We start from the raw sequence: 17765 nt of genomic DNA, 5'->3' as shown, positions 1-17765 counted from the left end.
GGTACATTGCACTATTGTTATCAAACTTAGATCGAATTCGGAGGTGGGCAATATCGGTCACTCCCCCACCACAAAATGACAACATTTTCAAAGAAAATAATTTACTGCATAGAAAGAAAAGGGATAATCAGATTTTTCTCCACTACTGCAAATCGTAATATTTTTGTATCAGTGCTAGGTCAAGTGCGAAAATGGGCAATATCGGGCCACTCCATCAAGTACCTTTCCCACAAAGGTTCAATATTTTGAATAATTATAAAATGCAATTATCTTTAATTTACACACATCACAATATTTTTATTAACCTTAGGTCTGGTGTTGATATGGGATACATCGGTCCACTCCTTCTGGTACCTCCCCCACAAAGGGTCAATATTTTGAATATTCATGAGACTCATAAAACACGAAATTAACATTCGATTCCATTCAGACGTGGCACATCTTAATATTTCCATCAGCATAAGATATGTTGTAAAGATGGTAGAGATCGGACCATTCCGTCTAATACCTGTCCCACGTAGGGGCAATGTGTGGAATAACCAACACAATCATAAAACCCGAAATAAGATTTCGTTTCTCTTCAAATTACACACATTACAATATTATTATTAACCCAAGGTCTGGTGTGAAGATGAAATATGGTGGTCCACTCATTCTGGAACCTCCCCCACAAAGTGTCAAAATTTTAAACACCCATGAAGGTCATAAAACGCAAAATTAACATCCGATTGCATTCAGTCTTGGCACATCTCAATATTTTCATCAACACGAGATCTGTTATAAAGATTACAGAGATCAGACCATTCCTTTTGGTACCTCCCCCACAAAGGGTCAAAGTTTTTAGTAAGCAAAACGATCATAAAAGCTGAAGTAAGCACCCAGTTATCATATGTCACACATCCCACTATTTTTACTAACATAAAATCTGGTGTGAAAATGGAATATATCGGCCCACTCTATCGAGTACCTGCCCCACCAAAGGTCAAATTTTTGAATAACCAAAACGATCATAAAATCCGAAATAAGCTTACGATTCTCTTCAAATTTCACATATCACATTATTTCTATTAACACAAGATGTGGTGTGAAGATGATAGATATCGAAACACCCCTTCTGGAACCTGCCCCACAACGGGCCAAAATTTTGAAAAACTATGAAGCTCATCAAACTCGGAATGAACATCCGATTATTTTCAAACTTAGCAGATCACAATGTTTCTGCCAACACAAGACTTGGCGTGAAGATGGAATACATCTGTACACTCCTTCGGATACCCTCCCCACAAAGGGTCAAAATTTTGAATAACCAAAACGCTTATAAATGCGTGTAAGTTCACACATCCCAATATTTCTATTAACACAAGATCTGGTGTGAAGATAATAGATATCGACCCACCCCTTCTGGTATCTCCCTCACAAAGCGTTACAATTTTCAAAATTTATATCTCTTATAATTAGTGAAACAAGTCAACGATATTTGGAATCCTGAGATCTGATGTGAACATAGAATGCATAGGTTCACTCCTTCTGTTACCTTCCCACAAAATGTTTAAATTTCGATTAGTTTTTCGCATAAACTTCAGTATTAGATGAACTGGAATACTTCGATCCACTTTTTCTAGTACCTCAAGCACATATCTTAATATTCCAAAAATTATTACATTTATCATGTAAAGGTGAATAAAGTAGCAAATATAGTCCAAATCTGGTTTTCTTATATCAGACTTAGGTCAGATACGAAATTGACAACATTGACCCACTCCTTTGGTCAACAGTTTGGATAATCATAACGCAAGTTAAAATATGTTTAAATAAACAAATAGTGCCTGATTGTATACATCTTGTTCAAAATTTTGACCCCTTTGTGGCGGAGGTATCAGAAGGAGTGGACCGATTCTCCGAAGAGAATCGGAGGTTATTTCATAGCTTATTAGAGCTAGATTTATTCGAAATTTTGATTCCTTGTAAGGGAGGTATTTGATTAAATGGGCCGATATATTCCATTTTCGAACATGATCTAACACTGTCAAAAATATTGGAGATCCGTTTTGTTCTATACGGTAAATTATTTTTGCTGTGAAAATATTGACCCTTTGTAGAAGAGGTACCAGAAGGAGTGGATCGATATTGCCCATTTCCAAACTCGATCTAAGTTTGATAATAATATGAGGATGTACCAAGTTTGAATCAAATCGCATATTTCTTCGAGAATTATCTTGTGCACCAGGCAGTCAGACTGATAGACAAACGACGGATACCCCTAGATGGTCCAAAGAGACCTAGGGCCTAAAACCGTTATATCGATGAGGCACATTTTGGACGTATCAAATGATATATACCCTCGATAATCATATGGCTGAGGGTATAAAACGCCAGGTTATTGGTGTGGAGCCATTAGCACCGGACAACAATGGCAATATCCTCCAAAGCCATTGTCATCACACAGTTTTTATTTTTTTTAATTTCCTCACCCTCCACTTCCCTCAATTGGTTGGTGGAAAATATTGTTATGACGCGACAACAGCACGCGTTTCTAATGTGGCAATGACAACAGCAACTGGACAATGATTGTATCAAAATGGAGGCTCACAACGGTGTCGACATGCGGCACCATGAAACTACAATTTTTACCGAAAAACCAACAACCATCACATATGTTACCGCGTCGAAGACATTTAAAGAAACAAACCATTTAGAAGTGTGTTTTCTCTTTGTGGGAGTGGGGGTAGTCCTTGTTAAGGATAACATCTTACTAAGGATACAAAGAAAAGCGAAAAAATATCAACATTTGGTATTGTTTTCTTATTTCAAAATCATTTAATCATTTGCCTATTAGGCGAGAGCCTTTTCAATGTGGCGAGAAAGACTAATACGGTGGTGATTAGTCCTTTGTGATAAGCTTATCAGATGTAATGTCACGTGGTGCCTTCTGTCGAGATGCAATGTTTTCCACTTCAAGGGGGGAAGAAAGGGTCAACCTCCAATGTATGTGTGTGTGAATTGAAGATAATGAATGAAAAAACTTGTGATTATGAAGACATCATCAAACACGATTGTTTTGTTGCCTTCTCCAGATGGATAACATGTTAAGGCTATGTGAAGTGTCTGTTTTAAGGATGTTTATTAATACATCAATTAATAAATAACTCTTTTAGAATGGATTAGAATATGTTATAACAATTAAGATATCTTTTGAAAAATGTGTCGAGTGATTAACGACAGTTGCAAGGACATTAGTTTAAAAAGGTTTAGGTGATTAACCCTTAACAAAGTGTTCATTTCCTGTGGACGATATATCAAATAGGCCGTTATAATAATTTAGTACAATTAAGATAGCTATGAATATTGTTGTGATAGGTAAGGGTGATTGCAAATAAAGGTACATATTCTGCATAAAATATTTTTCTATTCGTACAAATACTCCTCCGAACTGCGTCAACTACTCCTTCGTCCTTTTTTACAAATACGCTTAATCTCAGCAATAACTATGATAAGACAATAACGGGTTCAAGAAATAACAATTTTTCTTACTAATTTCTGAAGATTTGACATTTTGGGATGCTATTGCACTTTATAGTTACAATCCCAAATATTTATACATCTTGAAAATTGAACAAGTAAAAAACATTAAGTTCGATCAGATGTTGGAGTGCACCGATTTATTATATCTTTTAACAATAGGAATATTTCAATGTAGAAAATTTAACAAGTAAAAAAGCAGGCAAGTTCTGCCGGGCCGAACATTTAATACCCTCCATCATTTCGAAGGAAATTGAAAAATTTAAAATTCCGAAATGAAAACTGAAGACATGGACCTGCACACGAATTGTTTGTCATAGGCTGTAGTGCCCTTTACGCACTTCAAATACGGAATTTGTTACAATCACGGCGAATAATATGTCAAAAATCATGAAAATACGAAGTATCGGGAGGTACCCTTATATGGGGGCTATACGAAGACCTGGACCTACACACAAATATTTTTGTCATAGGTTGTAGTAGCCATTATGAACTTCAAATACGAAATTTTAAATAAATCCGGTAAATAATGTCTCTAAAAACATGAAGATACCGAATATCGGGAGGTATGTGGGGCTATACGAAGATATGAACCTGCATACAAAATTTTTTTGCCATAGGTTGTAGTACCCTTTAAGATCTTCCAGTATGAAATTTGAAACGATTCCGGTGAATAATGTTGTTGAAGTCATCAAAATACCGAATATCGGGAGGTATCGTTATATGGGGGCTATACGAAGACTTGGACCTGCATACAAAAATTGTTGTCAAATTTCCCATTGTGAACTTTAAATACGAAATTGTAAATAATTCCGGTAAATAATGTCGCTAAAATCATATAAAAATACCACCATAGAATGGTGGAGGGTATAAAAAGAATTGGGTGCTTATTTCGCAATTTATCAGCTTCATGGTTATTAAAAAAATTGACCCTTTTTTTGGGGGAAGTTCCTCAAGAAGTAAACCCATATATCCACACTACATCTCTCAGTGGTAAAAAAAAATATTGATATGTACGAAATTTGAAGACATTCCAACTCTTATTTCACATTTTATAGGAGTAATAATTATTCAAAATGATGACCCTTTGTGGGGAAGATCATTGATAGAGCATCACTGGTAAAAATATTGGGATTTACAAGATTGTTGCACAAAATCGAATGATTCTTTTTAATTCTATGAAGTATTTTATTTTCTTTGAAAGTTTGGACCAAATCGGATACAACCTTCGAGAGTTATCGTGCGCATCCGCCAGCCAGACAGACGGATGGACGGACATCCCTAGAGAGACCTAGGTATAAAACCCTTTTTTCCATGAGGCACCTTTTTGGCCGTATCAAATGATATATACCCTCTGTAGACGTGTGGCTGACGAAATGTGAAAATAATGAAATAACTGACTGACTGACCGAAACAGCTAAAGCTAAATTCTTGAAATTTTCCACGAGTACTAATCTTGGTGCGTGGGAGTGTGATAAGGCTGGGGTTTTGTCAATTCAAGTATACAAAAAGTTCTAAAGAATTTTTGGAAATTCGAACTTCAAAATTGCAAAAAGATCTAAAAAGGTTCTAAACTTCTCAAAGTGACACCATTTGCTATTATGTGAACGGGAAGAGCTAATAACTTGAAATTTGGTAAAAGAATCAAAGTCGGAAAATAAGTTCTATATATGAAAATTGTTTTGGAAATGTGTACGCAGTGTGTGAATTGTACTAAATGGTACTTATTTTGGAACTCTTTGGTTTATGGTGGACATGTAGTGCTTAAAATAAGAAATTTGGTGTTGGGATCGCTGTTCATATGTAGCCTAGACATATGGTGACGGTTTCGGAAATGTGTACGAAAAGAACTAAATAATGCTAAATTTGGAACAGTTTGGTTTAGGGTGAACGGATTAAGCTAGAATTTTGAAATTTTGTATTGGGGTCTCTGTTGGTGTAGGTTTGTGACAAAGAGGTGGTTTTGAAAATGTATACTACAGGTGCACGAAAAAAAACTAAATAGTACTATATTTGGTACACTTTTCTATTGAGTGAGCAGATAGTGCTTGAAATCTGAAATTTGGCATGAGGATCACTGCTTATGCGTATCCTAGACGTATAGATGGTTTCGGATATGTGTACTACAATTCGACGATTAGTACTGACTGGTACTATATTTAATATTGAATAGAGATGAAATCCTAAAATTTTATATTTTGATTACTGATTGTATCTGTCTTTGAAATTTGGCGGTGGTTTGGAAAAGCGTCCCATATCTATACGAAAAGTACTAAGTGGTGCTAAATTTGGTACTGGGTAAAGGGACAGGAATGGAAAAATTGATATATGGAGGCGATTTTGAACTATATCTGTACGAAAAGGTACTAAATTTGGCATTGCTTGAAGGAGTAGAGCAAAAATCTTTAAATTTGATATTTAATTGCTTTAAATGGTGCCAAATTTGGTAATGAGGGAAATAGAAGAACTTAAATCCAGAATTTTTATATTAAGAACAATGTTTAAGATTTAAGATTAAGATACATAGATTGTTTTGAAAATGCGTATTTTAACTATAAAAACAAAACTAAACAAAATTCTGGTACTGGGTCTAGGAATTGAGCTGAAAACCTAAATGTTGATATGGATATCACTGTTGGTGTCTATAGTTGAAAGAATGAGCTGGTTTTAGAAACGTACGAAAAGTGCAAAATTCCACAAAATGTGCTTTTGAGTGCTGGGATAGATGTGGAATTCCGACATTTGGTATCGAGGTGATGAGTTGATGTCTTGGGTGTGGAGAAATAGGTAGTTTTGGACATGAGTAGTAAAACCATACGAAAAGTATGGTAATACATTTGGGATTGGGATTTTATTTACCAGAAGTTCGATGACTTTCCTGACAACGAATACCTCTGCCCGAAATATACTACAGTCGTTATTTAGTTTGAAAGAGTTGCGGATATTCAGGCTTTCGCGGAAGCCCGTTACACTTTCCATTTTTAAATCAATGGTATAGAAAGCTACACCTCTGAAAGGAAGACTGTTCCGGGTCCAAATATCCCTGCTATATAGTTGTCCAGAGATTCTAAGTCTAGCCTAAGATATATAGTCACTGGTTACAAACCGACCTCATATGTTCTCCACATATTTCAAAATGATTGAATACCCAAAAGATTGACTACGCAATTGGACAAGTTCATTGAGTATTAGACTCGATATTTATCTTCCAGTTTAGTCGATGGTTGAAGATATGGATGGATTTTGGTGGTCAATTTTGATGATAAGAAGACGTTGAAATAGGTTTGGCCAGTAAAAATGGATGTGGAGATATTGTGCAAGGGTTTAACTAATATGCTCTTCGGTAAAGTTCAAATTAAATCGACTATGAATTTTACGTTGATCACGAATACATATCATTTATGGGGTTTCCAATGAATATTTGAAGGAACGACAATATGAATATATCCTACATCATATAGTACAGGGTACAAAAATATCGTGGAAGTAAGCCATGACCATAACCCCATTTCACTTGTTATTCATGGAATCGTTATGCGGTTGTATTCGCTTCTCTTATTTATCACCAAATCAAAGAATAGTCAACAAAATTCAAAGAAGGCCAAACAAAGGTTTTTGCTTTACCCAGGCAGTTGGTTGGTCGATGGGTCAATTGTATCCAAAAGTAACGCCTCCCGTTTTTTGTTCGCAACAAAGGCGACCACAAAAACAGAAACCAAAACAAAAACAAAAATTTAACAATCAAACGCCACTTTCTGGACTATTCAAAATGACATTCATGGACAAATTCACTTGTCACGAATGTGAATATTTATGAGCAGGACGAAGGGGACACGAAGCTGGTGTTTGTTTGTACAGTGAATAAATAGAGATCGGCAGTTTCCTTTTTCATGACACTTCAAAAAAAACAAAAGGACTGCTTTGTATGCATGTGTGTGTTGACGTGGTATGTATGTGTGTCACTGCTGTCATTGTCACAGTGAGGGTATGTGTGTATACCCACATGCTCTTATAAGAATATGTGTGGTGCGGGGGAGATGGTCAGTATTAAAATAATGAAACATTTTGACCAACAAAATGCCGTAGCGAATTGATTGAATTCATTGCTGTTGGAAAATCGATTTGTTTCACCCAAAATAGAGTTGGTCGAGTGTTTTTATTGTTGCTGTCTGTTTTTCATTCCTTTGATTTGGTTTTTATTGCCTGGCACTCTTTCTCACTCAGTGGCTGGCCAGTAGTTGGAGTCAAACAAATGAACTCCCCCTGCCAGATTACCACCCCTTTGGCCGACCGGCCACTGCTTTGTAATGGTAATGACGTACTGACCGATGCGGTGGTGGTCCTTTTTACGATTCGACATGTGGCTGGTGTGGCTCGGTCACATGTTGTGAGAGGTGATGTGTTTGTGGTTTTCTTTCTTTCGATTCTTTCTTTTGGGGTTTATCGGTCTTTTTATGATTTTATTCAACTTCTTTATTCCTTTTGTATGGGGTTCCTTTGTGTCTTTGTTTGTTTTTATGGCTATATTTGAACGTAAATGTGTGTGTGCCACTTGGAGGGTGTTTGGCGCCACTTAGCACCCCATGATAATTTGATTGAAAACAAATGAGTCTGTATAGCGAGAGAGATAGACGTAAAGTGAGAATGATAATCGTTAATCAATCACAAAATTATTGTAGTGTGTGGCATTTAATTGCCTTGGGATCATAACTTTGAAGTTTTTCCTGATTTGATTGGCCCCAACGTTTTTATGCCCTAAACCTAAAATTACACCTAAATATTCATTGAAGACCTTTTTGACCTTACTTGGAGAAATAAAAATAAGATTGTTTGCTTACAGGTTATGCAAAGAGTATGTAGCTGTAGGGACGTGCGTAAGGGGCACTTAATCGCAGGAACCCTCCAAAATGATTACTATTCTGACATGTTTAATACTTCTTGCATACAAAGTTAAGTTACAAGTTAAAATTCAAGCCTTAGTGAAAAAATCGACAACTTGTGGACTTAAAGAGGATCTTCGAGGCTCAAAAAGGACTTTCAACCCTGAGTCAGTTTCGAATATTTTTAATGACTTTTGGCTACCACCAAAATTATTAATTAGTTTTAATGCAGTGAACGATTCAAGCGAAAATATAGCACCAATTTACAATTCAGGCATGGGAACCTAAGAAAAAGGCACTTAATTTGGCCAAGCCGAACTCTTAATACCCACCACAATTCGGAAAGAACTTGAACATTTTTAAACAAGTTAAAAAGCGCCTAAGTTCAGCCTGACCGAACTTTAAATACTCTCCTCCACTTGGAAGGAACTTGAAATTTAAAAAAAAAAAATTCCACATAAGACTTCTAAGGAGACATTTGGAAGGTTTTTTATCCATATGAGACATCTGGAAAGACTTCTATATATAGGATACCTTTGAAAGGATATCCTTTCTATCTATAGGAGACCTTATCAGAAAACTGGAAGGTCTTCCATTTATAGGAAGGTTTTCTATCCGTATGGAACCTCTGGAAGGTCTTATATTTGTAGGAGAACTCTGAAAGGTCTTCTATCCATGGGAGACTTCTGAGAGGTATTCTACCCATATTATACCTCTGAAATGATCTCTATCCATTGGAGACCTCTGGAAGGTGTTGTATTTATAGGAGACCTCTGAAATATCTTCTATCCATAGGAGACCTGGAGAGCTCTGGAAAGTCTTCTATATATAAGAGACCTCTAGAAGGTCTTCTATCTATAGAAGACTTTTGGAAGGGTTTCTATCCATATGGAACCTCTGGAAGGTCTTCTATTTATTTGAGAAGTTTTCTATACATATGAGACCTCTGAAAGGATCTCTATCCATAGGAGATCTCTGGAAGGTGTTCGATTTAAGGAGACCTTTGTTAGGCCTTCTATATATATGAAATCTGTGAAAGGTCTTCTATATAAAGGAGATCTATGAAAGGTCTTCTATCCATAGGAGACCTCCAGAAGGTCTACTATCTATAAGAGACCTCTTTGAAAGGTAAGTACTTCTTTTTCATGGGCTGTAGTAAAGAATTCCAACTTCAAATACGAAATGTAAAACAATTCCGGTGCATAATGTCGCTATAATCATCATATGGGGGGTACGAAAACGTGGATCTGCATAGACAAATTCTGTCATAGGCTGTAGAACCCATAACGATCTTTAAATACGCAATTTTTAACAATTCCGGTCATAGTGTCTCTAAAATCATAAAAATACAGAATATTGAGTGGAGGACTATACGAAGACGTGAACCTGCATAAATAATATTTTGTAACAGTTTGTAGTACCCAATAGGATCTTCCAATATGAAAAAAATCCGCATAGAGCGTTCTATTTATACCCATAAGACTCATTTCTTTGGAACACATCTGTTCTAGAACATCTGGAGCACGATAACTCTGGAAGGGAGTATCCGACTTGGTCCAAACTTGGTACATCGTAATATTATCATTTCGGAGATGGACAATATTGGTCCACTCCTTCTAGTACATCCTCCAAAAAAAGTCAAAATATTCCAAAAAATATTTTACTGAACAGAAAGAGAAAGGATAATCCGATTTTGTTCCAACTTTTCAAATCCTAATATTTGCATTAGTGCTAGGGCAGGTGCGAAAATGGACAATGTCGGTCGACTCCATCAAGTACCCCCCCTACAAAGGGTCAATATTTTGAATAATTACAACTCTGATGTTAGAGTCCGATTGTCTTCAAATTACACAAATCGCAATATTTCTATCAACACAAGATCTGTTATAAAGACGGCATATATCGGTCCTTTCTTTTTGGGAACTCTCCCACAAAGGGTCAAAATTTTGAATAAAAATGAAGTTCATAAAACGCGAAATTAATATCCGATTCCATTTAGATTTGGCACATCTCAATATTTCTATCAACACAAGACCTGTTATAAAGATGGACCATTCCTTCTTGTACCGGTCCAAATTTTGAATAACCAACAAAAAGCATAAAATCCGAAATAAGCATCCAGTTCTCTTGAAATTTTACACATCACATTATTTCTACTAACCCAAGATCTGCTGTGAAGAAGAGATATATCAGTTCCTTCCTTCTGGTAACTCCCCCACAAAGGGTCACAATTTTTGTATATCCATGCAGCTTATAAAACGTGAAATTATCATCCCATTCCGTTCCAATATTTCCAATATCAACCCAATATTTCCTTCAACACAAGATCATTCATAAAACTGGTAGAGATCGGACCATTTCTTTTGCTACCTGCCAAACATAGGGTTCAAGATTTTGAAAAACAAAACCCTTAAAGAAAGCCAAAAAAGCATCTAAGTTTCTTCAAATTTCATACAATTTCACACATTTTTGCTAACACATGATCTGTTGTGAAGATGATATATATCTGTGAACCTCTTCTATACCTCAGCCACAAAAGGTCAACATATCTGCCATAACTTGCAAAACAAGTAATCGATTCTTTACAACTGCCTATATCTAAATATTTCTCTCAACCAGAAACATGAGATAAATATGGAATCTATCGGAATTTATGATTTCGCATAAAAATTGAAAAAAAAATGTTCGATTTTCTTATAATTTTGTCAATACTAATATTTTTATATTTCTTTGATGCAGTGCGAAAATGAAAATGGTACCTTACTAAGATTTCAACACTTTCTAAAAATTATCACATATGAATGAAGTAGTCGATGTAGTCCAAACCTGGTCCGTCGTTACATTTATATCATATTTATTTACGTGCGATATAAAAAGGACTATACTGGGCCATTCCTTCGGAACCTACTCCATAAAGGATTAATCGTTTTAATAATCATAGCATAAGTCGAAATATATACAATTAATCGAATATTGCCTGAGGGTGGGATGAACCCAATCCCAAACGCTAGCCCTATGAAAATTTCCGAATCGATTGTTCTATAATTGTGACAACTTAATATCAAGAAATATTTCTCTTTTTAGCCCATTTCAACCCCTAAATATTTGCGATCATTTGCAAACACAATAGGCTTCTATTATGATCTTAACCCCTCCTCCATGCAAAATTGAGGATCGGATCATAAATGTAACCTGTAGCGTGATTACAATTTAACATGAACAGACAGACGGACGGATGGACACACATAGCTAGATCGACTCAGCTCGGCTCCTATGTGCAGAACCAATATTTCGAGGGGTTGTAAAAAATCAATTAAAATTTTAGAATTATGTGATTTGATTTTCTAAAATTTTAATTATAAGCCATTTATTAAAATAAATCTAAAACCCACCGAATGCGCCATTAACTGTCAGGCGATCAAGAAAAGGCGTCAACCAGATCATAAAAAAACTAGTAATTATAAATTTACAAACAGCCAAGGGTCCAATGAAATGTGAGACTTTGTTTTTTTTCGATAATATATAAAGCAAATATAACAACAACAAACAAAACCAACATCATAAATTTTCTATTAATAATAAGGAAACCTCAATAAAAAAAGAATTAAACATCAACTCTACCAAAACAAATGCGTCTATAAACTTGAAAACACCTTCGTGTAAAGTCGACAAACTCCAAAAACAGTCAGACATACAGACAGCTCATAAAGCAACCAGCAGAACCTGATGGATGGATGTATGATGGTTGGATGGCTGGCTGGATGGATGCATCTCTTGCTGTTCTTTCGGTTTGAGAGATGATGGGAAAAACTATTAAACGCGTTGACAGTTAAACACATTTTGAGGCATGTTCAACCAAAAAAAAAAAACAAAAACAAGAAAAGTATTCCAGCCATAATATATATTTTGAGATGGAATGGTGTTGGAAGAGATGGCTGGCTGGCTGGCTAAGTTTGAGTTACTAACAGCCAAGGTGATGCTTTTAGGCCTATGTGTTGTTGCTTTGGTCTGGTGGCATGATGCTCCATTGCAACTAGAAAAATAAAACATCATTTTTGGTAATGATATAATGTTATGCTTTCCAAATGGTGTTTACCCCCCAAACAGCCTCCTCCACCTCCTCCTCCTTCTCTTCGACTGGTTTGAAGACATTGCCTTTGGTCTTAGAAAATGTCAGTTAGAACACCAAACTCATGCGGTTTATTTTGAGGTGGTGTTGTGGTTGGATCATTTTGGGAGTTGCCACAACAACACGCACTTTATAATAAATTTGTTGTTTTTCTGTATCTCTCCAAAAAAAAAACAGTATCCACCAAAATACTATGTGGTGGGACCAGAATGGGAAAAAAATCAAAGTCAGTACAATGCAAGCGCAAATTTAAGCCTCCAGCTAAATACTTGCTGCTGCTATAGTTCTTGTTGTTGGTGTTATGTTTAAATATTTTTTGTGGTATTTTGATTGATTTATAACTCAAAAATGATTTGTAAGAAAAATCTGCCTTGAAGACGTTATGCTCATAGAGTAGGTATTTAGCATTATAGACTTGGGGAGAATGAAAATATCTGGCCTTAGTCTAAATCTTTATTGGCTTTGATTGTTGTCGTTTGTGGTTGTGGTACTTCAAGAGACATTTGATTGTTTTCTGGTCAGTCCCCCCACTTAATTATGATTAATGATATAACAACATCATACATACATGTTTTCCTTCTCTTTCTGTCGAGAATGTTAGTAAGTGCATTAAAAGGGGAATGATGAGGCACTCTGGGCAACAATTGTATGTTGTGTCATACCGCATATTGTTACAAGGGTAATATACGTAGTATTTATATCAAACTTCATATATCGCCGAGCTGAGTGGATCTAGCTATGAGTTACCGTCCGTATTTTTCACTCTACAGGTCGTAATTATGGATCGATCCTTACCAATAGAATAGAAGCCTATCGTAGGACACAATTGCAAAACCTCAAAACCTTTTCTGTGTGGAAGAAATATTCCTTCAAAATCGAGAAGATTCTACTCTTGCCGAATACTCTTTTAGTTTTTTTCGTACTGCTGTTATTTTTCTAGGTATGTGTATTTCTTTTGTACAAAAATCATTGAAAAAATCATCATCATACCGAACATCGGAATATATCGTTATATGGGGGCTATACGACAAGGTTGACCTATGCAGGGTGAGATGAAAAAGCTGCAACCAAATTCAGACTGCTGTCATTTATAAGCCACTCATCCGACAGCTGTTAAAATTATTCTAGTGACAGTTCATTATACTGCTCACAAGCATACAAAAGCATTTTGGTGAGAGAGATTTTTCAGAAAAAAAAAAGTTATTCGTGATGGAATTCAAGTGTGATAGTGTGATTTCTTTATATTTGGCTGGAAAACCACAAGTGGTTATCGTTAGAGCACTCCAGCATCTAGATGTGAATAAATCTTTTGTGTCTCGTACCATCGCTCGTTACCGTGATACTGGAAGCGTAGCCCGACGTCAAGGAAGTGGACGGAAGAAAACAGAAACATTAGCAGAAATGGTTCGAAAAATAAAGAAGCGACTTGATCGAAACCCGTGTCGCAGTGGCCGAAAAATGGCTCGTGAGCTGAAAATGTGAAAATGTAAAAAAATGAGCTCGGGGTAAAGCCATTAAAATTCCAAAAAGTGCAAGAATTATCCGCAACAGAAAGAAAATATACTCAAAAGAGCTAAAGAGTTGTTTCACTTGGGCGAATGTGGTGAACTGCCGAATTTGGTTTTGTCCGATGAGAAAACATTCGTTGTCCAGCAGTTTGGCTGAAGACCTTGGACATTCCAACAGGACTCAGCATCATTGCACTCAGCACGCGCCAAGAATGGTTACAAAATGAGGTTCCTCGCTTCATATCCAGCGCGCAATGGCCACCAAAATCTCCGGATACCAACCCGTTGGACTATTGTGTCTGGAGTATTTTGGAAAGCAAGGTTGTCAATAAAAAATACCAAAGTGTCGATAACGTCAGGCAAGCGCTTAGCACTAAAAATGGGCGAAAATACTGCAAAGCAACATTCGGGCAGCGTATGACGTTTGAAGGTCATAATTCATGCCAAAGGTGACCAATTCGAACAAATCTAAAGTTTTTATCTCATCCTCAGTTTTTTATCTCATCCTGTATATACACTGATCCGTCACCGGAGTTAGAACCCATTATGAAATACCAATTTTTAGACAAATCCGTGGAAAAATGTGGCAAAATCCATCAAAATACCAAATAACGAGAGATACCGTTAAATGGCGGCCATACAAAAACGTTGACAGATATATCTCATTTGCAATTCCAATCTTCCTAGACATAAGACAAATTGTTGAGCCAAATTTGAAGCTCTATGACAAATTTAGGTGTGTTACATGTGGAATGACAAAGTTAATATACCTTCCTTTTGTAGGTGGAGGTATAACGAACGGACTCCAAGGGTTCTAAATACGAAAAGTTAAAAAATATTGAAGGGGGAACTATTTACATTAGTTTGTGATGTAAACTTTCAAACACCGATACACTTTTGTCAATGGCAGGTCAGGAAAATGGAGAATATCGTCTTAATTCTTCTAGTACCTACCCCACAAAGGGTTAAAATTTTGAATAATCATAACTCTTATAAAATGTTAGTCACAGTCCCATCCTTTTAAAATTTGGCACATCAGCCCTCTTGGTCCCTCCCCCCAAAAAAGGTCCAGATTTTGAATAGTTATAATTGTCATAAAATGCAAGGTAATTCTCCGATATTTCTTTCACCTTCGAACAATGCTATTCTACTACCAACATTAGATCTTGTGTGGATATGGTACTGATCGACCTAATTCTTCTGTTACCTTCTTAAAAACGGGTCAATATTTTTAATAATTTTAAATTATAAAATTCGAAAATATTTCTCAGTTATCTTCAATATTCCCACATAACAGAAATTGACCTTCGTTAGGACTTATCAATAAAGAAACCCTTCTGTAGGTCTTCTATAGGTAGTAAACATTTTTCTCTCCTTTCTAAAAATAAAAAGTAAAAAAGCAGGAAGTTCGGCCGGTCCTCCACCATTTGGAACGAATTCGCAAATTTTCAAAAAATAAAACCTTTAAAAAAATCTCTTAAAATCTTAAAAATACCGAATATATTACATTACAATATTGAAATACTAAACTTGAAAAAAGAGCCGGTGAATAATGGAGCTAAAATCATCAAAATACCGAATATAAGAAGGTACCGTTATATCGGGGCTATACGAAGACCTAGACCTGCATAGACAATTTTCTGTCACATCACATATTAGGAACTTGAAATTCGAAGTTTCAACCAATTTCGGTGAATATTGTACCCAAAATCCTCAAAATACCGAATATAGGGAGATACCGATTTATGGGGCCTATACGATGACCTGGACCTGCATAGACAATTTTCCATTATAAACTGTAGTTCCCATTACGAGCTCGAAATACGAAATTTGAAACAACTCCGGTGAATAATGTCGCTCAAAGCATCAAAATATCGAATATTGGGAGGTACCGTTATATGAAGGCTATACGAAGACGTGGGACTGCATACACAATTATTTGTCATAGGCTGTAGTACCCATTACGAATTCTAAATACGAAATTTGAAACAACTCGGGTGAATAATGTCCCTAAACTCGTCAAAATATCGAATATAACGGTATGTGGGCTATACGATATCGTGGCCCTATATAGACATTCCTCCTCCAGGGGGTAAAGTGCCTAGAAAGAACTTCTAGTCTATATTTTTAGACAATTCCAATGAAAAATGTAGCTAAAATCATCATAATACCGAATTTAGGGAGGCACCGTTATATGGGACAAAAACGATATCGTGGACCTACAAAGACAATACTCTGCCAGGGGGTAAAGTGCTTAAAAAATCTAGTATGAATTTTTAGACAATTTCATTGAAAATTTTGGCTACAATCATCAAAATACCGAATATTGGGGGTACCGTTATATGGGGTCTATACGATATCGTGGACCGATATTGCCCATCTTCCAACTTGACCTGCCTGCAAACAAAAGACTGATCTGTACAAAATTTTAGTTTCCTATCTTTATTCATTTTGACCGTATCGTAATTACAACAGACGGATGAACGGACAGAGCTAATTCGTCTTAGAAATCTATGCTGATCAAGAGTACTTTGTTATGTCTAAAAATATTATTTCCTCCATACTATGTATGGTGGAGGATATAAAAAGGCTTAGAAGGTGTCTTTCACCATTGGCGATGGAATCGTGTTTTACACATCTTCCATGCATAAAGGATCCTCGGCAGGTCCTCTATAACTAGTAGATCCTTACATTTCACATTTTAAATAAATTACAGACATTCACAAAAAATTTTCATATTTTTATTAAAAATTTCAAGGCAATTCGGACACGCGCTTCGCATGTAAAGCAATTTACCAAGAATTCGATGAGATTTGACACTTTGTAGTGTCCATGTCAAATTGTCAACAATTATCTACTTAAGTTTGTGTGTTAATTTAGATTTATGATTGGCTTCCATGTTTTTGGATCTTTAGAACTATTGCCGCTTCTTTGCACTCATCTGGGGCAAGTACTTGTGGTTCCAGCTAACCGCTCGAGGAGATCGGTGAAAGTGTTTAACACACAAAAAGTGGAAAACTAATATGCAGATGACCTTTCGTGGAAAATTTCCATCTCGGCAGATACTATTTCAATTATGAACGAAGTAAACGAATAAAAAATGGCATTATTAGATGTACTTGGTGTTGTTGGTTGTTGTTTTTGGAACAAGGTTGTCCAAAGGAGCAAGTGTTTGTTGTGTTTCTCAAGTACCCTTTAAGTGTGGCAATAAGTAGCTGCTGTTTGTGACAAACTAGCCGGTGAGGAAAGAAATTTGTTGTTCAACACTCTTTTGGTGTGTGGAGAGTGTGGAGCGGGCAATGTGGTGTGCTGTGGTGGTGTAGCCACTCAAGTGGAGTGAAGGTAATTGTGGTCGATGTTCTACATGTCTCCCAATGTGACACTGTCACTGATCTCCACCCTCACCGTTTCAAGTGGCCATTGGAATATGAAAAGTCATATGAAATGTCATTGTGGACAACAATGAAGCATGGAATCTTTGTGTTTCAGTTTACAAACCGCCTACTTTTCCTAGAATTTTAGGCTACAATTTCATTTTATTTCACTTTTGTTTTTCAGTTTCTTTCTGAAAGGATCGATCGTACATGCCAACCAAAAAAAGGACATTTATATTAGATTAACTATCAGCGCCTGCTGCTTGTTGGTTAGATAAGTAACCGTAGCCAACGTAAGAAGATGATCGGCTTTTGCATTTGTTGTTGGTTGGTTGGTGATCATGACATGACTCAA

Source organism: Musca domestica, unplaced genomic scaffold (genome assembly GCF_030504385.1).
Source record: "Musca domestica strain aabys unplaced genomic scaffold, Musca_domestica.polishedcontigs.V.1.1 179, whole genome shotgun sequence".
In the NCBI taxonomy this organism is placed as follows: Eukaryota; Metazoa; Arthropoda; class Insecta; order Diptera; family Muscidae; genus Musca; species Musca domestica.
This window is presented reverse-complemented; position numbering follows the sequence as displayed.